This window comes from Narcine bancroftii, chromosome 2 (genome assembly GCF_036971445.1).
Source record: "Narcine bancroftii isolate sNarBan1 chromosome 2, sNarBan1.hap1, whole genome shotgun sequence".
In the NCBI taxonomy this organism is placed as follows: Eukaryota; Metazoa; Chordata; class Chondrichthyes; order Torpediniformes; family Narcinidae; genus Narcine; species Narcine bancroftii.
The window spans coordinates 352413062-352440458 of NC_091470.1; the positions used below are offsets into that span (position 1 = coordinate 352413062).

The 27397-nt window shown below is 41.3% G+C and overlaps 2 long non-coding RNA genes across 4 annotated transcripts in view; one reads left to right on the top strand and one right to left on the bottom strand.

Annotated features, from left to right (window-relative positions):
* LOC138752820 (uncharacterized) overlaps positions 1 to 27397 on the bottom strand; it is a 70065-nt gene that overhangs the window by 7234 nt on the left and 35434 nt on the right. The window contains exon 3 of one of the 3 annotated variants that reach the window (XR_011350975.1): positions 10819 to 10876. The exons of 1 other annotated variant lie outside the window; for it this stretch is intronic. This is a non-coding gene — a long non-coding RNA (uncharacterized lncRNA). Of the gene's footprint in view, positions 1 to 10818; positions 10877 to 15755; positions 15859 to 27397 lie in introns of those variants that run through there. One more of the 3 variants, XR_011350973.1, reaches the window with a different exon arrangement.
* LOC138752819 (uncharacterized) lies at positions 14229 to 14964 on the top strand. The gene is made up of 2 exons (XR_011350972.1): positions 14229 to 14411; positions 14562 to 14964. It is a non-coding gene; the product is annotated as an uncharacterized lncRNA (long non-coding RNA).

Consider the following 27397-nt stretch of genomic DNA (forward strand, 5'->3'; position numbering starts at 1 on the left):
AGTTTTCATCGCATGCACTGTTTTATCTATCCTGTGCAGCTCCTTAGCTTGTGCTCGAGTGGTCTCTGTTCCCCCAAATAGATTCACAGCCTTTTCCAGAGTCCAATCTTTTATATGCAGCAGTCTTTCTCTAAGTCCATCATCTGGGATTCAGCAAACTATTCTGTCTTTAATTAGTGAATTTTTCAAATCTACAAATTCACAGGACTTACTCAGTGTGTGAAACTTGGCTAAGTATTGGTCAAAGTTCATACCTTGTTTCTGGTCACAGGAGAAAATCTTGAATGTCTCAAATGTGACGTTTTGACTTGGAACAAAATACTCCTCAAATTTTGTCATCAGAAGCTCCAACGTGAGAGCTGTCTAATCAATTTGAAAACTTTTATAGATGTCCAAGGCATCTTCACCCATCACGTGCAGGAACATAAATGGTTTCTGTTTTCCATGGGTCTCTCCCATTCCACCAGCTTCTAAATAAATGCTGAATCTCTGTTTGAAGCATTTCCAATTATCAGCTAGATTACTGGAAAAACAGCATTGGTGTGGGAGGTCTTAACTTATCCATGTTTATGAGCTATTGTCTTCTCTTCCTTATTCAGACACTTCTGACACCATGTCATGCTTGTTCTTTCAAGAAGAATGAGTTTACGTGGCTTTATCACTTAACTGCCATTTTCCTCGTGTGGGTTCCATCGCCTTCAATGATTCCTGACTGTCTTCAACCAACAATAACTGACAATGCTCATGTCTCCCCTCAGATACATCACTTCTGGTTTCTGCCCAACCACATGCATTGCATGCTGGGAAATGTAGTTCTTATTTACACCCATAATAACAAAATGGTTTCACCAGGACATTGTGACTATGGAAATACGGTATCATAACAACCGGAATCCATCAACGCTGGCCTTCGACTGTTAGACACTGACATGAGAGGCATCGGATGCTGAATATAAATGAAAATCAGTGGCAAAAAATGTTTATATCATTTGATATAAATATGCTAAATTCAATAAAAGTTAATTTTAAGTTTCTCCAACTTGCTACATGATGCAGCAAATCTGAAATTATCCTTGTGTTCACTTTGAAGTTATCTATTGTGATCCTCCATTTTTTTTCAGGAAACAAACCCTTTGAAAAATGTCTTTGTCCAGTGACTTAAAACAATATAGCACAGAAACAGGCCTTTTGGCCCATTATATCTGCACCAAACACAATGCCAAATTAGTCTAAATCCGATCTGCCTGCTTATGACTCATGCCTTTCCATTCTCTCCATGTTCACGTCTGTCAAAATGCCTCTTAAATGCTACACTCATATCAGCTTCCAAAATAATTTCCAAGTCATATCTGATATGACTAACCACAATATTTAATTGCAAGTCAAGTGAAACACGAAAGTCTACAGATGCTGTGATTATAGTAAAAATACACTGAAATGCTGTAGGAAGTCAGCCAGTCTTTTCATCGTCTATAGGAGACAAAAATATATTGCTGACGTTTTAGGCCTGTGCTCTTCTTCAAGGAAGAAGCAGAATAAGCCAGAAGCAGGAAGTCTCAGAAAGTCTCAGAATTCAAACATTGGGGGGAAGGAATCCATACAAACAAAAGTGTTAATTTGATATGATATGGGACAAGGTCAAAATTTATCATGTTTGTGCGAAAGGAGATGGAATGGAGAGACAGAGATAAGGAAAGGCGATGGGGGAAGAAGTTGGGGGGCAAGTATGAAAAGACAGAGAAGTCGATATTAATGTCATTCAGTTGGAGGGTGCCCAGGCCCCAAACATTTGCTCCAGTTGCAACCACACCTTCTCACTCTCCACCATTCAAGGCCCCAAACAGTCCTTTCAAGTGAAGCAACACTTCACTTGTGAATCTGCAGGGCTTATCTGCTCCCATTGTGGTCTCCTCTACATCAGAGAGACGACGCAGACTGGAAGATCACTTTTTGAGCACTTCGGCTCTGTCCACCACAATAGCGTGGATCTCCCAGTGGCCACCCATTTCAATTCTCTATCCCATTGCTTTGCTGACATGTCTGTCCATGGCATCATGCACTGCCAGACTGAGACCATCCATAAATTGAAGGAACAACATCTCATCTTCCAACTGGACACTCTCCAACTGGATGACATTAATATCGACTTTTCTGGCTTTCATTAAACCCTTCCTCTTCTTTCCCCATCGCCTTTCCCTATCTCTGTCGCTCCGTTCCATCTCCTTTTGCACAAACTTGATAAATTCTTACCTCATCCCTTATCATATCCAATTAACACCATTTATTGGTCTGGATTCTTCTCCCATCGATAGAATTCTGAGACTTTCTTGTTCTGGTTCTTGCTTATTCTGCTTATTCCTTGAAGAAAGGCTCAGGCCCGAAACATTAGCAATATATATTTATTTCCTATAGACACTAAAAATGACTGGTTTAGTTCCTCCAGCATTTCAGTGTGTTTTTAAATTGCAAGACACCAAGTGATGAATCCGAAGACCATAAGATTCCCTTTAAATATGAAATTACCATAATAGCATTCATGCCTGATCTGTGACTTTAACCAGAGGCCAGAGCTGGCATCAGACCAAACAAATTGATAAGAAGAGGCCAAGTATAAATGGTGATAAAAGGTTCTGACGTGAAATGCTGATCATTCTTTTTCTCTCACTGACGTTGCTCGACCCAAACTGCAAGCCATTGGTGAGGCCATATTTGGAGTATTGTATGCAGTTTTGGTCACATGACTACAGAAAATTAATGACTAAGATGGAAAGAATGTAGAGAAGATTTGCATGGTCGTTTCCAGGACTTGAAGAACTGAGGTACAGGGAAACTGTATCTCCTGCAGGGTAGAAGAATGAGAAGGGATTTGACAGATGTATGCAAAATTATGTAGAGTAAATGAAAGCAGGCTTTTTCCACTGAGGTAAGGTGAGACAATAAATAGAGGATATAGGTTAAAGTTGAAATGTTTAAAGGGAACTTTAAAGGGAACTTCTTCATGCAAGGTGTGGTGAGAGTGTGGATCAAGCTGCAGCTGAAATGGTGAATGCTGCCTCAATTTTGACATTAAAGAAATATTTGGATATGTATATGGATGGGATAGATATGGAGGGGTATGAAGATCATTGGGACTAGGCAGAATAATAGTTTGGCACAGAGTAGATGAACCAATGGGCCTGTTTCTGTGCTGTAGTGTTCTATGGACCCACTGATTTCTTGCAGCAGATTCTTCTAAGCTCCGGATTCCAGTATCTGCAGACTCTGCATCTAGATGGGGTGGGGGGGGGGGGGGGGGGGGGGAATATGACAGGAACACTCCTCCCAACTTCACAAGGATATTCTTTCTTCTCTGACACCATTCTGTTCCCTCTCCTGGGATTGCTTTCTGGGAACAGTTTCAGAAGCTATTTAAACAATTTTAAATGGTGGGTTGGTGTAGCCCAACTAGTGTAATTAACAAAAGAGGGAAATAAAATTTTGATGTTCATCATTTCAGGGCATCCTTGAGCCTTTCATAACCACACAGGCCATTTTATGTGGTCTGAGGCCCCAAAAGAAATGGAGTAAAGTTTTAATGAAGCTGATCACCAGAGAAAGCCCCCCAACACTTCCAGAAAGTCAACAATGACATGAAACTGAAAATTAGTTATTAAATTGGGGCCAGTTTGCTTGCACCAGTTCCCATACCACAGCAGTTAAACAAGAAAGTCTGCAGATTCTGGGATCAAGTGCAATACACAAACATGCTGGAGATACTCAGCAGGGCATGCAGCATCCATAGGAAGTGACACGAAGCCTAACCAACATTTCAGGCCTGGGCTTTTTGTCCTGAAATGTTAGTTTCCCTTCATTTCCTATGGATGCTGCATGCCCTGCTAAGTTTCTCCAGCATGTTTGTGTATTGCCCTGTACCACAGCATCTGCTTCTAATATATTGAACATTGGTGGTTGATCACACTTTGCCTCATGGTTTATCAAAGCAAATTTACTACTTAAATTTCCCCTGGAAAGGTGTTAGACTATCAATCTGAACAATGTAGGAGAGAAATGCATTTACAGAGCTTAGCCCAGATCCTTTACTCCAGGGGTGTCAAACTCAAATTCACGGACGGCCAAAATTAAAAACTTGGACTAAGTCGAGGGCCGAACTAAATATTTATTGAAAATTTTCAACAACATCTGCATGTTTTCTCTTCTTTCAACATATGTAATGTTAAACTTTTTCTTATTAAAATAAATGTTTAATAATAGTTTTGGATAAACTCTTTCCAGAAGCATTAACAAATGAGAAATAAAATATTCAATAAATAATATTTCTCTATCGAGGATTTGTCAAATGTTGCTAGTGTGCTGTCGAATAGTAAAATCTGAGGGTTATTGAGAATGTGGGAGAATAACATGATTCCTGAAACAATCAAATGGGTGACTAATTGTGGGCATGAACTCTAGCAGGGTTATTTGCCATGCCCTTTTTCCATTGGTACAGATATCCTTTGATTTACACACTTTTCAAGTTTTATGCCTAATGAGCTTGTATCCAGATGCAGGACCATTTTTAACCAGGAATATATTTATCACTGTGACATGAAACTATTGGAAGATCATTTTATCTTGAGATTAAAGTTCATAATACTTACTCAGGTCTGTATGCGGGAGGGCGGTGTCACATTTGTGGCCCGAAATGTGAAGTTAATAAAACATTAAACACAAGTTTTATCAGGTAAACTTCTGAGTGTCTTTATTCTCCCGTTTCCTTTGTTCTCCTGCTTGTGTTCTTATCTCTCTCATACCACGTGACTTCCGGTATATCTCATACATATTCATTATCATGACATCCCTCCTTTAATCAGAAATAAACTTTACCTTCACTTATCAATATCCCTCGGAAACATACAAACATCGTAACTAATGGTAATACTATAACTCAACTACATAAAATTTACTTCCAACAGCACTCATACATGCACTTTATGATATAAGATTAAAATACTGTCCCAAAGTTCTTATCAAAACTATGGCACAAAGTCTTCGTATCGTTTGGGCACTTTCCGGTTTCGTTTTGGCCTGCCTGCGATATTGTCGACGCTTCTCGGTTGTTCACTCTCAGCGTCGGAAATACTGCTCGCCACGGCTTCGGGTGTTTCTGGCGCTCTAGTCACTTCATCAGGAGTGCTGGTAACTGCCTCTGGAACATCATCAGGTCTCTCAGTTTCAGCATCTCGTATTGGCCTTTCAACCTCTTCGCTCGATGTATCTCTGGACTGGTACCTTTTTACACCTGATACATTTCTCTTATACAGGACACCAGTCGGAGACTTGACTGTCACCATACTGCCACTTCTGGATACGACAGTATTAAGGTGTGTCTAGCTTACCACCAGTTTCATGCCTCACTAGAACATTATCTCCTGGCATGATGTCTGAGTACTTGGCTCCACGTTTCGAATCTGTGTACAGCTTTGCTGCACCTTTCTATTCAGCATCGTGGTCCCTCATCTCCTGGTCGTCTCGGATTTCCTTTATTTCTGGCATTTTTGTGCGGATTTTTCTCCCAAAAAATGCTTCTGCAGGACTTTTTCCAGTGGTTGCATGAGGCGTTGCTCGATAGACAGCCACATAAGATAGCAATGCTTCTCGCCAATTTTGTCCTTCGGCGTGTGCAATCCTCAATCGTTTTTCAATGGACTGATTTTGTCTCTCTACTTCTCCATTGGCTTGTGGCTATTTCGGAGTTACTTTATGATGGTGGATACCTGTGGTCCTCAAGTAATCCGTAAATGTCTCTGAAATGAATTGTGGAACATTGTCAGAGTATAATGTAACAGGTAATCCATATCTTACTAATATCTCTGCTAATGCTTGTATTGTTTTTTCAGTGGTTGTGGACTTCAACACCACGTACTCATAGTATCTGCTGTAGTAATCTATCATTACCATAATTGATTCACCCGTCGGTAAAGGTCCAAGAAAATCAACAGCTACGTCGATCCATGGTCCTGTCGGGAGTTGCGTACTCCGGATCGGTTCTGGCGGATTACTCCTATTTGTGATTTGACATCCGTGACAAGTTTTAACAAATTTCTCTGCGTCTTTATCACAATCTGGCCACCATACCTTGGTCCTGAGGTTTTGCTTGGTACCAACAATACCTAGGTGTCCTTCATGCGCTAAGGATACGATCTTCGGTCTCAATCTTTGTGGTATCACCAATCTGCAACCTCTCAATACACACTGTCCGATGCAACAAAGTTCGTCTCTAATGGGAATGTAAGCCTTATGAGTACACTTGTCCCATTGTCCACTCTGTATGCATTCTCTTACTTCCATGAGTTCTGGATCATGTTCGGATTCTCTCTCGACTTCCTTTGTAGTCACAGCTTTCGGTGTCGCCTGAATAGCTACGAAGCGTACAAAGCTCTCTGTTTCTGTTCCCAATTCTGACTTGGATTGTGGACATCCATCCTTCACCAATCTGGACAGCGGATCAGCAATGTTTGCTTTCCCTGCAATGTGGATTACTTTATATTTGTAGGGTTGTAGTCTGAGTACCCATCTCTCTATTCTGGCACATGGTTTGGATCTAGGTGCATAGATCACTTCTAATGGCTTATGATCTGTGATGAGTTCAAATTCAATGCCGTATAAATATGCATGGAACCTCTCAGAGGCCCATACAAGTCCGAGTGCTTCTTTCTCTGTCTGAGAGTATCTTCTCTCCACATCTGATAACGATCTGCTGGCATAGGCAATGATTCTTGGTCCTCCATCATGCATCTGGACCAACACGGCTCCTATACCAACTGGGCTGGCATCCGCTATGACTTTGGTTAATGCCGCCGGATCGTAATATCCAAGAGTTTATGCATCTGTCAGGCTTTGCTTCAGCGCTGTGAACGCTTTCTTCTGCTCAGATCCAAAATGAAATGGTACACCTTTCCTGGTTAGTTTCCTTAGTGGTTCTGCCACTGTAGCGAAATTAGGAATGAACTTTGCACAAAAATTGACCAATCCCAGGAAACTCCTCACCTCTGTTGCATTCTAAGGTGCACGTGCCTCTTCAATAGCTTTCACCTTGGCCTCTGCAGGGTTTAGTCCTTCCCGTGTAAGTCTGTGTCCCATGAAGTCCATTTCTGACACACCGAACTGGCACTTGTTTCCATTCACGGTAAGGCCTGCCTCCTGTAGTCTAGATAGTACACGCCTCAACCGTTTGTCATGCTCTTCCTTCGTTGGTGCATGGACTATGATGTCGTCAGAAATGTTGGCAACTCCAGGAATGCCTTGAATCACTCGATGGATTTCATACTGGTAGATCTCCGAAGCTGCATTAATTCCAAATGATAGTCTTTTGTAACGATACAATCCACAGTAAGTCACAAATGTTGTCACATCTCGGGAACCTGGATCCAGCTCTAATTGATGATAGCCCCATTTCAGATCAATTTTTGAGAATACCTTGCTGGTAGTTAGTTCTTGAAGTATTTCCTCCACTGTTGGTATAGGGTGTCGTTCTCTAATTATAGCTTCATTGGCCATTCTCATGTCAACACATAGTCTTATGTCACCCTTTGGTTTGGGCATAATCACTACGGGACTGACCCATTGTGTCGAATGTTCCACCGGTTCAATAATGTCTTGTTCCATCAATTCTTTAATTTTGGCTTCGACTTTCCCACAAAGTTCAAACGGAGTTCGGCGCATTGGTTGTGCCTTGGGTTTGACCGTTTCATCTACCTCTAGCTTCAATTGTCGACCTTTCAGCTTTCCTACTCCTTGGAAGACTGCGGGGAATTCTTGCTTAATATCCTCGTATGACTGAATTGAATTGACACAAGCTCCAATATGAAGTATTGCCAGGTCTTGCGCTGTGCTTCTACTCAGCAATGGTTCTCCCCTCTCTTCTATGACCATAAACTCTGCTTCGGTGTACTTATCTCCAGCTTCAACAGTTGCAGTAAAACATCCAATGGTCTGCAATGGCTTGGTTGCTGTGTATGGATACAGTTTCTTGGAACACTTCTTTGAGGTACAGATGATCTTTTTCTTTTTCAACTTCTCCCATAAATGTCGATCAATCACATTACAGTCACTGCCTGAGTCTACAATGGCCTGAACTGTCACTCCACCAATGATCACTGGGACTTTCTCATGACGTACTTCATTCAACGTAAATTGGTAACAACTCTGTTCCTCCTGGGTATCATCATCGTCACCGTCTATCTGGCGAATGGTCTCTTTCTTTCCAGGATACTTTCCTTTCCCCCAGGCTTTGCCTTTGGAAGTTGTACTCTTCCTGTTCTGGTCTGCATTGGACTTGCTTTTGCACTTCTTTGCAAAGTGGTCCTTACCTCCACACTTTCTGCAAACTTTGCCTTTGGCCGGGCAATATGGGTCTTTTCCAAAGTGACCTCGGTTTCCACATCGATAACACTCCACGTCCTGTGTCGACGTATATCTTGGCTGATTATGGCGATGTGAGAGCCTCTTAATTTGCTGGCTTGAGTTGTCTTTCAGGGTCATGGTATGAAATTGCCTTTCAACAGCCTCTAATGCAGCAGCAATGGTTAAAGCATTGGTGAGTTCCAACTCACTCCCTCTTTCCAGTAGACGTCTTCTGAGTTTATCTGATCTGCAGTGCTGTATGACTTGATCCAGTAATTGGTTGTCCAAATCAGCTGGCATGTAATTGCATCCAACAGCTAGCTGGCGTAGTCTCGTCACGTACTGAGCAATTGTCTGGCCATCTTCTTGTCTCGTTCTCCGAAACAAATGGCGTTGAAATGTAGCATTCGGTGTCACTACATAGTGTGCATTTAATGCATCTGCCACTTTCTGGTACTCATCCTTTCTTCCAGTATTCAAAAGTGTCTTAAACGTTTCCCGAACTGAGGGTCCTGCAGTGAAAAGAAGTAACGCCCTTCTCTGCGCTTTTTGTTCAACTGTACCGGTATGTAGAAATAGGCCACGACTGTCGGCGTAGGATTCAAATTCTTCCAGCCATGCCTTCCACTTCACACTTACAGTACTTGCATCACCCGCTGGGTCAAAATGAGCAATTCCACTATGTGTTAGAAAGTCACTGTCTGCACCAGCCATGAGGAAATATTCCAGCCCTAAAAGTACTGAGACAAAGAGAAAATTCTTATCACCTTGAAGTTGTCTGTAAACCTCTGTAATCATGTTTAGTCTTTAATTTTCTTCAAGCTTCTTTCATCCTCGTCGCCAATGTCACATTTGTGGCCCGAAATGTGAAGTTAATAAAACATTAAACACAAGTTTATCAGGTAAACTTCTGAGTGGCTTTTTATTCTCCCGTTTCCTTTGTTCTCCTCCTTGTGTTCTTATCTCTCTCTCATACCACGTGACTTCCGGTATATCTCATACATATTCATTATCATGACAGGCGGGGTTTGCGGGCGATCGGGTTGGACAACGACAGTGCGGGGGCATCGGCTCTCGCTGCAGGGCGGCATCTCGGCGGATCAGCAGCCCCGTCACCGTGAGTCACGGGTCGGCCTGCGGCAGGGAGGGGGAGTGGGCAACGGTCCTGGCGAGGTCAGGCCCAAGGCCTCCGGTTCCGGGCGCTGGGAAGCGGCCTTGGCTTCCCCTGACACCGGCCAGGTCCCAAAACCAGAGTCCACGGTGAGACCCTGCAACGTAAACAGAGGAGGTGGGGGCGATGCATTCTGGGATTTGTTGTATTACTGTGCATGCGCTATACTGGCGCGGCGGCCAGCGGGCCACCTCTAATACATTTTTGAAATGATCTTGCGGGCCAAATATAATTATGCCCGCGGGCCAGAGTTTGACATGTGTGCTTTACTCGTTTAATTTCTATTGAGCAGCACAGTGGTACACTTTGTAGAGCAGGGTTCAATCCTGACTTTCAGTGCTGGCCGTGTGGAATTTGTATGTTCTTCCTGTGATTGCATGGGTTTCCCATGAGTGCTGTGGTGATCTCCTACATCCCAAACATGTTCAAGTTGGTAGGTTATTTGCCCATTTAGACATTCAGCACAGAAACAGACCCTTTTGGCCCACAAGCCTGTACCGCCCAACTACACCCAATTGACCTTCAACCCCTAATATGTTTCCACTGTTAATTGCACCTCAGGCAGAGTGAGCGATGGAATTTGGAAAAATTGCTAGGAATGTTGGGAGAATAAAAATGGAATTAGTGCAAAATTAGTGTAATTGGTTGATTGTGATGGCCAGAATGAACAATGAGCTTAAAGCCCTTAATAAATAAAAGTAAGTCAGAAAAGGACATTTATAATTTGTCTCTGTCAAGTCTGCAACTCAGAAATACATCAAGATAATTCTGTTGCATTGAGCCTCTTTCTAACCATTAACTTTACCAATTTCCATCTCCACAAAGCTATTGTGTTACTTTTTCCATTAGATTTATTTGATATTTAGTGTGAATACATTACTAGACCTTGAACTCTCATTATCAGTTTAAGCTTAATATGAAGGATAAAAACATTTTGTTTTGCATGAATGAAAATTGTAACTTGATGCAAACTGTTTTCTTTCCATGGATGTTATGTGACCTGCTGAGTTCCTCGGGCACGTTTGTACATTTCTTTAGATCTCCAGAATCTGCGATCTCCTGGTTTACCTCAATTTTATGTCATGTTGTCAGATTTGGCTTTAGGTTAGGGAGCATATGCAAAAAACAAGTGCTTTAATTTAAGAATAATTGGAATAATTTGGAGAATTTAGATATACAGCACAATAACAGGCCCTTTCAGCCCACGAACCTGTGCCACCCAAGTCTCTCCGAGATAGTGACTCCCAAGAACTTAAATTTGCTCACCTCTCCACTTCTGATCCTCAAATGATCGCTGGACTGTATACCTTTGGCTTTTCTTTCCTGAAGTCAACAATCAGGTCTTTAGTTTTGGTGACATTGAGTGCAAGGTTGCTGTTGGTACACTATTCAGTCTAGTTTTCAATCTCCATCCTGTTCACTGACTCATCCCCTTCCTTTATACAACCCACTACCATGGTATCGTTGTTAGATGGTGTTATCGTAATACTGAGCTACACAGTCGTAGGTGCAAAGTGAGTAGAGCAGGGGGCTAAGAACACAGCCCTGAGGTGTTCTGGTACTGATGGAGATTGTGGAGGAGAAGTTCTTACCAATCTTCACTGATTGTGGTCTAGAGATGAGGAAGTCCATGATCCAATTATACAGTGGGGTGTTGAGACCTAGGTCTTGATGTTTACTGATCAGTTTTGAGGGGATGCCAAAATGTAGTTGATAAAAAGCATCCTGGATGTATGCATCTTTGCTGTCCAGCTATTCCAGGTCATCCAGTCTTGAAAAGCTGCCTTCTAAAAACACTCTTTGACTCCTGTCACTATTTTTTATCCAGTTGGTGAGTTGACTTCCTAGGCCATGTACCCAATGGTTCTCAATTTTTTTTTCCAATCACAAACCACCTTAAGTAATCCCTTACCCACCACAGAGCACCTATGGCATAGGATGTCTTATGGCATATGGCTTAAGGCCTTAAGTGAGTGGAGAAAAAAAAGGTTGAGAACCACTGCCATAATCTATCAAATGGGATCTTATCAAATCACTTTACTAAAATCCATGTGAATAACATTAACTACCTTGCCCTAGTCTGCCCTCTTTGTCGCCTCTTCAAAAAATGCTATCAAATTCTTAAGATACAACATCCCACACATAATGGCTCCCATTAATTTTCCCCTGGCCATCCAAATGTTGATTTTATCTCTCAGAATCCTTTCCAGCCATTTCCCTAGCACTGACATCAGACTAACAGGTTTGTAGTTGCCCGGATTATTCCAACAGCCCTTTTTTAAATAACTGTATCACATTTCTCATCCTGCAGCCCTCCAGAAATTCTCTTGTCCTCAGCAAAGTGTTAAAAATTTCTGACAAGGGCTCAGTTTCTTTTCTGCCTTCCCACAGTTTTCTGAGGAGCACCTTGTCTAGACCCAGAGATTAATCCACCTTGATATGATCTAAGACTAATAACACCTCTTCTCTAACTGATGCAGACAAGCCCTAGATGCAGTTACCTCTGCATCTCTCACTTCTGCTTATCCAGTTCCACTGACCATGGAAACACATTCATAAAATATTTAAGACCATTCCCATCTCCTCTGGTTCTAAAGGGAGCAGACGCACCAAAGGCACAGTTGGCACACTGCCTGCACTGATCAACTGGCAAAGTCTAGTTACACGTCATTCACCTCCCACCCAATTTCAGGGCTTTCAGTTCTCCCCACATTCTTTCCCTTGGGCAAATAAATACCAGGGGTGTATAAATAAACAGCTTCATCCTGTGCTCAGAGCACAGTGAACATTTCAGAAGAGAAGGAGTTCTGTCTCTTCCCTATCACCTCAATCTTTTTTTTTACCAAGAATTATGTTTTTTATTCTAGCTGCCACTGTCAAAAGCAAATAGTACAAGGTTCAGGCCTTGTGTGGACCTTAAACCTCTCCTCCCGTGCCAAATGATTACAGCTGCCACCGCAGGGTAAAAGGCATAGGCACAGTAAAAGAGAATGAAAATGAGTGCTTTGACTGCTTGCAAACTGCCTCTAGCCAGTCATCAAATTAATCTCACATGTCCTACATGATTATTTCTATGTGTTTCACAATCACAGCAAAACACAAAATGTCAACAGCTAATGCTCAGTGGGAAGCTGTGGTAGCTCTGAAACAGAACATCGTGGGTTTAAATCATACTGCAGAGAAGTGCTGATGTTTTAGTTCAGCAGTATTGTGGTTGCTGCCATCTGGATGAGGTGTTAAATCGAGACCCTTCTGCTCCCACTTTATGTTTCCTGAGAATTGTTGGCATTGTACTTCATCAAAGAACATTCCTATGTTTGTCCTAATGTTGGAAGGAAGGTCACTGAACAAGCAAGGGCTGGGAAGATTGTCCTCCCACAGCTACAACCATTTTCCTTTATGTGAAGTATGAAGCCAATTCACAGGAGTGTTTTCCCTTTGATGCCCATTGGGGCAAATATAAATCCCATTTCTTCTTCGCCACCACCACTTTCTTCCCATTTAAAACTGTATTATCAAAGCATTTGTGACATACCTTGTTCAGTGGAATCATTCCAGCAAAAGGACAGCATGCATTTCTGGTCACCATGCTACAAGGATAGGATGAAAACTTCACTGGGAAAAAAAAGAGCTGTCCTGTAACAAAACACAGGAGACCTGTCCTGGGTGACACAATTGGCGTAGCGGTTAGCGCAATACCTTTTCAGCACCAGCGATCGGGACAGAACCTAGGTTCAAATCTTGTGGTGTCTGTAAAGAGTTTGTACGTCTGCGTGGGTTTTCTCCGGGGGCTAAAGTTTCCTCCCATCCTTCAAAATGTACCGGGGGTGTAGGTTAATGGGGTGTAAATTTGGCAGCACTGACTTGTAGTCACAGTGCTGTATGTCTAATTTTTTTTAATTTAAAAGGTTTTATCAGGCTTTGGAAGCAAAAACAAGTTACAAACTCTGGAAATCTGAAATTAAATACTGAAAATGCTCAACAAGCCAGACAGCAGGCTGAGAAGAGAGAAATAAAATTAATGTTTCAAGTTGATGCATGATAGTTTCTTGTACGACAGGCCAAGTGTGTGGAAATGGACTTAGTCTCCAAATAGCTCTTTTGCTCTTGACCAAACTGAACACCATGCCTCTCTCTGTACACTAACTTTCTCTGATCATATAAGGGCAAAAGTGGCCCTCTATCTGCAGTCTCAAATTGCAACAACACAAACTTGAAAAAGTTTGTTCAATGGATTGAAAATTGGTTAATGTTCCAAAGAACACACACAATTCTCCCCTCCAATTTTAACTGTCATTCCATTCAGCATCCATACAACCTGAGATCAAATGCATAATTGCTAGTATAATAAGCCTCCCCACTGTATTATCTACAGTCAGCGCAATTAATTATGGATCTCATGGTGAAGTATGCCCTGTGAAAGGTAACTGTGTTTCCATTCATAGAAACTAACTGCCCTGCTGAACATACCCAGCATTTTCACTTTTTATCTCAGATTTCCAGTATAGTAAAACCCAAGGTATCTGGCATCTATGGGGATTAGTAGATGCCAATAACTGAATTTTCTGGTTGCATAAGATTTGTGTTGTATATGATTGGTGAACTAATGGTGAGACACACCCATTTTAAACTTCCGTACTTTGTACCTGTTTATTTTCTGCAATTTTATTTTGCAGGTTACTTGAAGCTGCTAGTTGCTTTAATTGATAACAGGGGTTTTATTGTATTTACAGCATTTGTTTTTTGATTGAAATGGTTTGTTATTACTCAACCATCATGCCAGAATCTCTGACGTTCATTACTGAACATTTTTGGGAGTATTGTGTCAAAGAAAGAATTAAGTTGAAAGCTAAGTTTGGTATGCTGCATAAGTGTTAATACTTTACTAAAATACTTGATTATTAACAATGTTTTGATGTTTTACTGCTAGCATTCTTTTATGTGTTAAAGGTCTTTATTTTTTATGCATGATCTGATGATGGAAAATATTTTTAAACCTTCTTACTAGGAAACAACATACAAAGAATTACCAAGCAATGTCAGAAACGTGATCTGTCACACTTTGTGCTTTAAAAAATGAAAAACCACAGGAACTGGAGTACAGTAAGTCCCTTGGGTTAAGAATGACTGACAGACGAACAACTCGTACTTACAAATGGACTACACACGGCTTTAACGGTTTATCAGCTCGAGGAAGGAAAATGCCGGCTGTGATCTAAAAAACTCCAGAACCAAAAAGGTTTTTGATGAGTTAGCTGAAGCCTTTCATCTCATTGAAGCAAGGATGACAAAGTTAGAGGAGCAAGATCCTCATACAGAGAGCTCACCAAAGTTTACCGTACAGTTACCGAGGAGCCCAGCTGCTACAAGGCCATTTATGATGAGAAAATAAAAGCTCTGTACAAACCTCCCTTAATGTCTACCTCAAGTAATTGACTCCAGTAATTTTATTTGCAGAGAAAGGCAAAATATATACCATATACTAAGACAAACATTTGTCTAACTGACGTTAAATAAGAATCATACCTATTCCGACTTACCTACTAATTCGACTTAAAGGCAGATCTCATTCATAACCCAGGGACTGTCTGTATTTCCAGACTGATCTAATTGAACTCAGATTTTAATTTGTATTGTGTGGAGGGCTGCAATATAACACTTACTTTATAGAATGCAGAGGTTATGTGTAATTCTTTGCCAATCACCTCCTCTTGCATTACTTAGTCTTTCTCTAACCTCTTCCTTGCTTTCGTTTACCCTTCTTCTTTAAGATAGCCTTTAAAACCAATCTCTGCTTGTGCTATCATCTCGTTATTAATGGAAATGTTGGAAATACCCAACAGATAGCAAACATCTGTGGAGAAACAATTGATTTCCACTAGTATGAAATGGGTTTCTCCATGGCAGCTCCATGTCCTATTACTGGATATTTCTAATATTCCTGCCTTTATTTTAACTTTCCCCATCCACTATCCCTTTCTAAAATCTAGTTTTGTGGCTTGTCTCAATTTTGTTTGGTAATGTTCTTGTGAATGGTTTATTCCACAAAAGATGGAGGACAATTCAACCTGCTGGGCTCCACTCAAATGTTTTAAAGGAATACCACTGATCCTGTTGCATTTAAAGCTAATGTCTAGAAAGTTCCATGAATTGAGCAGTGAGCATACCTTATCCCAATGAATTTGTCAATACTTACTCTTCAAACTCTAAAAATAGGCTTCAAATTGGCCTTGTACATTCTGTATCAATTCCAGATAAATTCCTGAGATATATGGCGTGGATTGTGACTGGAACATAAACACTGCCTGAAGCAAAGTAAGAATGAATGTTCACAAGTCACCAACACAGATAATCTTATTTCAATGCCATCAACATCCTGTAGAATGAGAATCAGAACTTATTGTCATAAACAAGTCATGAAATGCGGGAACGTCAGAGTGCAAACATTAATATTATAACCATCTTTACTACTTTATTATACAAAATAAAATTAAAATAATAGTGCACGAAAAGTAAAGCAGTATCTTTGGTTCATTGATTATTCAGGAATCTGATGGCACTGGGGAAGACGCTGTCCTTGTGCTGTTGAGTGCTCGTCTTTAGGCTCCTGTACATTTTTCCCAATGGTAGCAGAATGAAGAAGGCATGGCCTGGGTGGTGGGGGTCTTTGAGGATAGGGGCTGCTTTTTTAAGACACCGCCTCATCTAGATGTCCTCAATGGAGTGAAGTCTGGTGCCTGTAATGTCGCAGGCTGAGTTAACAATCCTCTGGGGTTTGTTTTTGTCCCGAGAGTTGGCGGTCCCATGTACCAGGCATTGATGCAATCAGCCAGAATGCTCTTCACAGTACAACTGTGGAAGTTTACGAAAGTCTTCGGTGACAAACCGAATCTCCTCCTATACAAAGTATAGCCACTGGTGAGTCTTTGTGATTCCATCAACATGGAGGCTTTAGGACAGATCCTCTCCACAACTGAGCCCTTGATGAGGTCTGGGTCATGTTCCCCTGAATTCCTCCTGAAGTCCACAATCATCTCCTTGATTTCGCTCATGTTGAGCACAAGGTTGTTGTCATTACACCATTCAACGAGCTGATCCATCTCCCTCCTGCGCACATCCTCACTGCCGTTTGTGATTCTGCCGACAACTATGGTGTCATTGGCAAACTTGTAGATAGCATTGGAATTGTGCCTGGTCACTTAGTCTTGGGTGTATAATGAGTAGAACAGTGGGCTAAGCACATATCCATGGGATGCGCCTGTACTGGTAATCAGTGAGGAGGAGACGTTGTTTCCAATTCGTACTGATTATGGTCTTCTGATGAGAAAGTTAAGGATCCAGTGGCAGAAGGAGGTACAGAGGCCTAGAGTTTGACCATTCCTAAGGGAATAATGGTTTTGAAGGGTGAGCTGTAGTCGATGAAGAGCAGCCGTATGATTGAATTGCTGTTTTCGAAACACCTGCTATGTAGCGATTGTGATGAAAGACAGGGGGTTTGGAACATGTTAATTCTGGCCATGACCAGTCTCCCAAAGCATTTAATCACAGTAGAAGTTCTTGCTACTGGATAATAGTTGTTGGGGCAGCTCACACAACTCTTCTTGGGTACCAGATTGATTGATGGCCTTTTGAAGCAGGTGGGAACCTCTGACTGCAGGAATGAGAGGTTAAAAATGTCCATGAACATTCCAGCTAGTTGGTACTAGCCTGTGGTTCCAAGAAAAAGGCTATACTTACATTCAGAGCATTGCACAGTTCTAGATGAAAATATCAGCTACCGTAACCTGCTCAATGTATGACTGAGTTCAGATCGTCTTTGAGGAATTTATTTTGGGGAAAGGGGCATTTTGGAGGGAAGTAGAGTACACCATATTGTGGTTGTGAAGTTATGAGGGAGGTTCATGGGAGGTTGGGATTTATAGAGAAGCTAAGACTGCATCTATGGGTGATGAAGGGTGTGTATGTGAATGCTGGGGATATGGTTGTGGGTGATGGGGTGTGTTTTGTGGGTGATGGGGTGTGTTTGTGGGTGATGGGGTGTGTTTGTGGGCGATGGAGGGTGTGCTTGTGGGTGATGGAGGGTGTGTGGGTGATGGGTGTGTGTTTGTAGGTGATGAAAGATGTGTGCAGGTGATTGGAAGGTGTGTTTTTTGGGCGATGGAGGATGTGCGTGGGTGATTGGAGACTGAGCTTGTGGGTGATGAAGTGTGTTTGTGGGTGATTGGAGACTGTTTGTGGGTAATAGAGGGTGTTGCTTGTGGAGCAAAAATGAATCAAACTGCTGTACGAACTCAGTAGATCATGGGGAAAAGGAGATCATTGATGTTTTGGATTGAGACCCTGCATCAGAAATGAGAGTGTGAAAGGGAGATAGCCAGTGTACCCAGGTGAGGGGAAGGGGTAAGGCAAGAGCAGCTTTCAGTGGGGATTGAACAGAAACTTTGGAATATAAGATTGAGGGAAAAGTGCAGGTAAATGGGACTACAAGATTGTTCTGCAATAATAATTCTACAGTTATATCCTTTCATTATAAAATACAATTTTAAGAAAAGATATAAACTTAAATTACCCACAATAGCATCAACAATGTAAATGTGACTGTTAAAAAAAAATTGGTGTCTGAAAGTGGCAAACATTGAACATAGTTCAGCAAAACCCCTGATATGCAGCAACCTAAGGGGATTGGTAGATGCTGGATATGTGAATTTTCTGGTTGCTTGAGGTTACATATTGCGTGAATGGCAAACTGGCCGCTAGGGGTGCCAATTTTAAACTTTTGTATTTTTTACCTCTTTATTTTCTGCAATTTTTTTTTTGCTGGCTGCTTGATTTCCAGATAATGAGAATCTTACTGTATTAATCTAACAAAGGTAGATCTATACATCTCCAACAAAATCATTCTACCATCAAAAAAGTGGCCATAAACCAACTTTATTGAGAGGATTAAAATATCCTCATCTGAAAAATCAAACAGTGTTATGCACATAGCCAACATCTAGCAAAGCACCTGGTTACCACTCTATTTATCTCTGAAGGTTGCTGAGGCAGAATTTGACCCTAATGGAGCCTATTATTTACTGACGTCATTGTATAACTTGTGAGAGTGTACTCATGATCTTCTCCAAAAAGCAACCACATCCAGAAATAATCCACTATCAGGACTTGTTAACTGGAAGAAGTAAAGAAGTACATGTCATTGGTTCAGAGGGTGTTCGTGTTAACACTATTGTGTCAACTGGTTTTAATGTCATTGACATGAGGTGTTATTTACTTGTTAGCTTTTTGTTGTCAATAAATATATGTGACAGCAACTTTTAAAAGCAGAGTTTCATCCTTCAGTTCAAAGACATTTTTTCTTCATTTGATAGGCTTTGGCATCTTTTTTTTTAAAAATCCTTACTCTTTATCTTTTGTTATTGCACCTCCTTATCAATGTCATCACTTCACTTTCTTTCAAGCCTCTGCACTGATCAAGTTCTCATTTTCAAAACACAAATATATGCATAGGCTAGAAAATTGAAATAAACAAAAATCTTCCACGTCCAGTAGTATTTTTGGAGTGTGAAATACAGTTAACATTAATAGAATATGGTTAATGATATTTTATCAGAACCTAGAAAAGTTAGAAAATATGTATGCTTTAATTTGCAGAGAAGTACTTCAATAATCCCAGATTTCATTCCAATTCTCCTTGGTCTTCCTTTACATCTTTATCATATTCCCTTTACGTTAAACCTATATCTTTGGCTAATGTCCTTCTTTTGCAACCTATCATTTCCTGCTCAGCTGCAATGACAAGACAATCATTACCATTGCTACCAATTTATAAACAGACTTCTCTCAACCTCTGTCATTTGGGAAAAATCTTTCAGACAATTACTCAAAAATTCCCAATTTTTGAGTCCTAACTTTGCACAAAACCTCAGTGACTATCAACTTGCTTCATTGTTTCCTGACTCCTATCTTGAAGTGCTGCATCCAAGTCTCTCTCCTATCCCTGATGTCACTCCAAGTATATTCCTGATTATTCTCTACAAGCCAGAACAAATCTTGCTCACAACTGCTTCAGTCAGAATGGGCTGATCCATTTTAACCTAATTGTTTTTATATTTGTTTATTTTTCAGTGTATGAACATCATGAGCAAGGCCAACGGTTATGGTTTATCCTTAATTATCCCTGGAGTGGTAAGGGTGAGCCACCTTCATGAGCAAGGCCAACAGTTATGGTTTATTCTTAATTATCCCTGGAGTGGTAAGAGTGAGCCACCTTCATGAGCAAGGCCAACGGTTATGGTTTATCCTTAATTATCCCTGGAGTGGTAAGAGTGAGCCACCTTCATGAGCAAGGCCAACAGTTATGGTTTATTCTTAATGATCCCTGGAGTGGTAAGAGTGAGCCAGCTTCATGAGCAAGGCCAACGGTTATGGTTTATCCTTAATTATCCCTGGAGTGGTAAGGGTGAGCCACCTTCATGAGCAAGGCCAACGGTTATGGTTTATCCTTAATTATCCCTGGAGTGGTAAGAGTGAGCCACCTTCATGAGCAAGACCAACAGTTATGGTTTATTCTTAATTATCCCTAGAGTGGTAAGAGTGAGCCACCTTCATGAGCAAGGCCAACGGTTATGGTTTTTCTTTAATTATCCCTGGAGTGGTAAGAGTGAGCCACCTTCATGAGCAAGGCCAACGGTTATGGTTTATCCTTAATTATCCCTGGAGTGGTAAGAGTGAGCCACCTTCATGAGCAAGGCCAACGGTTATGGTTTATCCTTAATTATCCCTGGAGTGGTAAGGGTGAGCCACCTTCATGAGCAAGGCCAACAGTTATGGTTTATTCTTAATTATCCCTGGAGTGGTAAGAGTGAGCCACCTTCATGAGCAAGGCCAACGGTTATGGTTTATCCTTAATTATCCCTGGAGTGGTAAGAGTGAGCCACCTTCATGAGCAAGGCCAACAGTTATGGTTTATTCTTAATTATCCCTGGAGTGGTAAGGGTGAGCCACCTTCATGAGCAAGGCCAACAGTTATGGTTTATCCTTAATTATCCCTGGAGTGGTAAGAGTGAGCCACCTTCATGAACAAGGCCAACGGTTATGGTTTTTCTTTAATTATCCCTGGAGTGGTAAGAGTGAGCCACCTTCATGAGCAAGGCCAATGGTTATGGTTTATCCTTAATTACCCCTGGAGTGGTAAGAGTGAGCCACCTTCATGAGCAAGGCCAACGGTTATGGTATATCATTAATTATCCCTGGAGTGGTAAGGGTGAGCCACCTTCATGAGCAAGGCCAACGGTTATGGTTTATCCTTAATTATCCCTGGAGTGGTAAGAGTGAGCCACCTTCATGAGCAAGACCAACAGTTATGGTTTATTCTTAATTATCCCTGGAGTGGTAAGAGTGAGCCACCTTCATGAGCAAGGCCAACGGTTATGGTTTTTCTTTAATTATCCCTGGAGTGGTAAGAGTGAGCCACCTTCATGAGCAAGGCCAACGGTTATGGTTTATCCTTAATTATCCCTGGAGTGGTAAGAGTGAGCCACCTTCATGAGCAAGGCCAACGGTTATGGTTTATCCTTAATTATCCCTGGAGTGGTAAGGGTGAGCCACCTTCATGAGCAAGGCCAACAGTTATGGTTTATTCTTAATTATCCCTGGAGTGGTAAGAGTGAGCCACCTTCATGAGCAAGGCCAACGGTTATGGTTTATCCTTAATTATCCCTGGAGTGGTAAGAGTGAGCCACCTTCATGAGCAAGGCCAACAGTTATGGTTTATTCTTAATTATCCCTGGAGTGGTAAGAGTGAGCCACCTTCATGAGTAAGGCCAACGGTTATGGTTTATCCTTAATTATCCCTGGAGTGGTAAGAGTGAGCCACCTTCATGAGCAAGGCCAACGGTTATGGTTTTTCTTTAATTATCCCTGGAGTGGTAAGAGTGAGCCACCTTCATGAGCAAGGCCAATGGTTATTGTTTATCCTCAATGATCCCTGGAGTGGTAAGAGTGAGCCACCTTCATGAGCAAGGCCAACGGTTATGGTTTATCCTTAATTATCCCTGGAGTGGTAAGAGTGAGCCACCTTCATGAGCAAGGCCAACGGTTATGGTTTATCCTTAATTATCCCTGGAGTGGTAAGAGTGAGCCACCTTCATGAGCAAGGCCAACGGTTATGGTTTATCCTTAATTATCCCTGGAGTGGTAAGAGTGAGCCACCTTCATGAGCAAGGCCAACAGTTATGGTTTATTCTTAATTATCCCTGGAGTGGTAAGAGTGAGCCACCTTCATGAGCAAGGCCAACGGTTATGGTTTATCCTTAATTATCCCTGGAGTGGTAAGAGTGAGCCACCTTCATGAGCAAAGCCAACGGTTATGGTTTTTCTTTAATTATCCCTGGAGTGGTAAGAGTGAGCCACCTTCATGAGCAAGGCCAATGGTTATGGTTTATCCTTAATTATCCCTGGAGTGGTAAGAGTGAGCCACCTTCATGAGCAAGGCCAAAGGTTATGGTTTTTCCTTAATTATACCTGGAGTGGTAAGGGTGAGCCACCTTCATGAGCAAGGCCAACGGTTATGGTTTTTCTTTAATTATCCCTGGAGTGGTAAGAGTGAGCCACCTTCATGAGCAAGGCCAACGGTTATGGTTTATCCTTAATTATCCCTGGAGTGGTAAGGGTGAGCCACCTTCATGAGCAAGGCCAACAGTTATGGTTTATTCTTAATTATCCCTGGAGTGGTAAGAGTGAGCCACCTTCATGAGTAAGGCCAACGGTTATGGTTTATCCTTAATTATCCCTGGAGTGGTAAGAGTGAGCCACCTTCATGAGCAAGGCCAACGGTTATGGTTTTTCTTTAATTATCCCTGGAGTGGTAAGAGTGAGCCACCTTCATGAGCAAGGCCAATGGTTATGGTTTATCCTTAATTATCCCTGGAGTGGTAAGAGTGAGCCACCTTCATGAGCAAGGCCAACGGTTATGGTATATCATTAATTATCCCTGGAGTGGTAAGGGTGAGCCACCTTCATGAGCAAGGCCAACGGTTATGGTTTATCCTTAATTATCCCTGGAGTGGTAAGAGTGAGCCACCTTCATGAGCAAGACCAACAGTTATGGTTTATTCTTAATTATCCCTGGAGTGGTAAGAGTGAGCCACCTTCATGAGCAAGGCCAACGGTTATGGTTTTTCTTTAATTATCCCTGGAGTGGTAAGAGTGAGCCACCTTCATGAGCAAGGCCAACGGTTATGCTTTATCCTTAATTATCCCTGGAGTGGTAAGAGTGAGCCACCTTCATGAGCAAGGCCAACGTTTATGCTTTATCCTTAATTATCCCTGGAGTGGTAAGGGTGAGCCACCTTCATGAGCAAGGCCAACAGTTATGGTTTATTCTTAATTATCCCTGGAGTGGTAAGAGTGAGCCACCTTCATGAGCAAGGCCAACGGTTATGGTTTATCCTTAATTATCCCTGGAGTGGTAAGAGTGAGCCACCTTCATGAGCAAGGCCAACAGTTATGGTTTATTCTTAATTATCCCTGGAGTGGTAAGAGTGAGCCACCTTCATGAGTAAGGCCAACGGTTATGGTTTATCCTTAATTATCCCTGGAGTGGTAAGAGTGAGCCACCTTCATGAGCAAGGCCAACGATTATGGTTTTTCTTTAATTATCCCTGGAGTGGTAAGAGTGAGCCACCTTCATGAGCAAGGCCAATGGTTATTGTTTATCCTTAATGATCCCTGGAGTGGTAAGAGTGAGCCACCTTCATGAGCAAGGCCAACGGTTATGGTTTATCCTTAATTATCCCTGGAGTGGTAAGAGTGAGCCACCTTCATGAGCAAGGCCAACGGTTATGGTTTATCCTTAATTATCCCTGGAGTGGTAAGAGTGAGCCACCTTCATGAGCAAGGCCATCGGTTATGGTTTATCCTTAATTATCCCTGGAGTGGTAAGAGTGAGCCACCTTCATGAGCAAGGCCAACAGTTATGGTTTATTCTTAATTATCCCTGGAGTGGTAAGAGTGAGCCACCTTCATGAGCAAGGCCAACGGTTATGGTTTATCCTTAATTATCCCTGGAGTGGTAAGAGTGAGCCACCTTCATGAGCAAGGCCTACGGTTATGGTTTTTCTTTAATTATCCCTGGAGTGGTAAGAGTGAGCCACCTTCATGAGCAAGGCCAACGGTTATGGTTTTTCTTTAATTATCCCTGGAGTGGTAAGAGTGAGCCACCTTCATGAGCAAGGCCAATGGTTATGGTTTATCCTTAATTATCCCTGGAGTGGTAAGAGTGAGCCACCTTCATGAGCAAGGCCAAAGGTTATGGTTTTTCCTTAATTATACCTGGAGTGGTAAGGGTGAGCCACCTTCATGAGCAAGGCCAACGGTTATGGTTTATCCTTAATTATCCCTGGAGTGGTAAGAGTGAGCCACCTTCATGAGCAAGACCAACAGTTATGGTTTATTCTTAATTATCCCTGGAGTGGTAAGAGTGAGCCACCTTCATGAGCAAGGCCAACGGTTATGGTTTTTCTTTAATTATCCCTGGAGTGGTAAGAGTGAGCCACCTTCATGAGCAAGGCCAACGGTTATGGTTTATCCTTAATTATCCCTGGAGTGGTAAGGGTGAGCCACCTTCATGAGCAAGGCCAACAGTTATGGTTTATTCTTAATTATCCCTGGAGTGGTAAGAGTGAGCCACCTTCATGAGCAAGGCCAACGGTTATGGTTTATCCTTAATTATCCCTGGAGTGGTAAGAGTGAGCCGCCTTCATGAGGAAAGGCCAACGGTTATGGTTTATCCTTAATTATACCTGGAGTGGTAAGAGTGAGCCACAGTGCAATTGGGTCAGGGAGTTCCAGAATTTAGCCACAGCAATGATGAAGGATATTCCATGTCAGGAACTTGTGAAAATTGGAGAAGAACATCTGATGCACGAGTTAAATAATGTTCTAGCATGGGTAAATATAGAACTTGATAAAATAGGAGAAACAGATTCACAACATTTTATATATAAATGGAATGTAAGATTGTTAATAGAAAATAGAGAAACACTCATGTTGAAATATTTAATTGAACTTTGTAATAAAATTTCAAAGAAGAAGAGGTTTATTGTCTGGAAGAACACCTTTATTTCAGAATGAACATTTCATTTTCAATGGAAATTTTTTTTTTCATCTGGCAAAATAGTGGTTTTAAGAAAATTAAAGATTGTTTTGAAGCCGGGAAATTAATTACTGTTAGAAGAATGAAGGAAAAGTTTAAGACAATGGAAAATATAAAATTTTGTTATTATTAAATTAAGAGATTTTTTCTGTGAAATCTTTGGTATTTAGTATTACCAGTGGAGACATAAGTAAAATTATTATTATTATTGTTTACTATGGATGTAAAAAAAATTCATTTCAGAGATTTATAAATTATTACAAAAGAAGGCTCAAAAAGAAAGAGTTCATAAATGGGAGGTAGATGAAATAGATGAACGTAGATGGATTCCTGTAAGTAGAGAGAGTATGAAAAGTACAATAAAGTGAGATATTAGTTCAATATAATTTTATTCATCGGTTATATTTAATGCCACAAAAATTACATAATATGAACTAAACTTTTTCAGAATTATGTTTTAGATGTGGACAAGAAGTTGGTACTTCTTTGCTTCAATTTGGCAGTGTTCCACAATTAAATCTTTTTGGCTTGAAATGGGTAATTTATCAGAACTAAAAACTGGAGTAAGATTCCCATAAGATCCAATGTTATTTTTACTGGGAGATATTAGAGGGATTAAACCTAAATTAAAATTGAATATGTATCAAGTAAAATTTGTTCAAGTTGCCTTGGCAACAGCTAGAAAATGTATTGCTATAACTTGGAAGTCAGATACTGATTTGGGAATGGATAGATGGCATGCAGAAGTTTGGAGTTGCATTCCACTTGAGAAAATTACTTATAGTTTAAGAGATAAACATAATACATTTTGTGAAATATGGAACTTATATTTACAAACTGTTGGTATTAAAATTTAAATGAATCTCAAACATACCCTTTCTCTTACAGGTCTCTAAAAATATTTATATATTTAAAGGTATCGGAAAGTGAAGTACTCCCGTTGTGGCTTTCTTGTCGTTCTTTTTTGAGTTGTAGGGGTTGGGGGGAGGGGGTTCAGGGATTTATAGGAAGTTTTTCTTTCTTTTGTATTTCTTTACCCTTTTTCTTTTTTATTAAATACCACATGTATTTGGATTAAATTTGAAATAGTGCGATATGTTTCCTAAGTGGTTTTATATTAAAGTATATAAAGAAAGAGAACATTTGGATGGTGATGCTTCATGCACCTGTTCTTGATGGTAGAGGTCATATGCTTGGAAGGTGCTGTTTGTAAAACCTAGGTAAGTGCAGTGTAACAACATCAGTACCATAAATCAAAGCTCAGTATCTGTTTATCAGAAGCCTATCTGAAATAGTTGTGACTGAGACATTGAAGATGCTATATTAATGGAGTTATTATTAGAATAAATTCAGGCAAACAGAAAGGGATTAGAGTTATTTTTCAGTACATTATAACAGTTGACCGTTTTGAGTTCTGTGTGCCGATGGAGATGTGGGGGGGGGGGCTGGTAGTCATGGTGGGGAGCTGGCTGATGGAGGACCTCACTCGCCAAGGCAAATTGCGCCTTTGGAAGACTACACAAAAGAGTCTGGAAAAACAACCACCTGAAGAAACACACAAAGATCAGCGTGTACAGAGCCGTTGTCATACCCACGCTCCTGTTTGGCTCCGAATCATGGGTCCTCTACCAGCATCACCTACAGCTCCTAGAACACTTCCATCAGTGCTGTCTCCGCTCCATCCTCAACATTCATTGGAATAACTTCATCACCAACATCGAAGTACTTGAGCTGGCAGAGTCCGCAAGCATCGAATCCATGCTGCTGAAGACCCAACCAAGATCGTGTTATATGGCGAGCTCTCCACTGGCCTCTGAGACAGAGGTGCACCAAAGAAGAGGTACAAGGACTGCTTAAAGAAATCTCTTGGTGCCTGCCACATTGACCACCGCCAGTGGGCTGATATCGCCTTCAACCGTGCATCTTGGCACCTCACAGATCGGCAGGAAGCAACCTCCTTTGAAGAAGACCACAGAGCCCACCTCACTGACAAAAACAAAGGAGGAAAAACCCAACACCCAACCCCAACCAACCAATTTTCCCTTGCAACCGCTGCAACCGTGCCTTGCAACCGCTGCAACCGTGCCTGCCTGTCCCGCATCAGACTTGTCAGTCACCAACGAGCCTGCAGCAGACTTGGACATACCCCTCCATAAATCTTCGTCCGCGAAGCCAAGCCAAAGAAAGAAATAACAGTTGACTAGAAGCTAGATGTAATCATTCAACTCTCTTGCCATTTAACACATGATGCATGCAAATAAATATAGAACAACAAATTACCTCAATGAGGAGCGTTTTTCCAGCAAAATGGCTGGAAATTAATTTAACTTTATGAAAGCCTGAATTTAAAGAAAACAAGAGAGTATCAAAGCTTGAGGTGACGACAGGAGCAGAATTAAGGAAATAGCGTGCTATTTGTCTCTAAATCTCTAACTTGCTGGCAGGTTTTGAAAGGTCAAGTAAAATTGGACCGCAGAGGTGCAACTTGTGTATTGTGTAAATGCTGCCAAGGACCAATGGGTTGTTAACAGGTTGAAGATAACTCAAATTCTAGGAGAGCAAGATGCAGTATTTACCAACACGCATCATAAGCCCAGTCACTAAGGTTTTCATGTAAATACTCCTTTCATATTTTCTTCTAAAGTCAACAAAAATGTGACAACTAGTCTTCCATAAATCAATCTCTTATA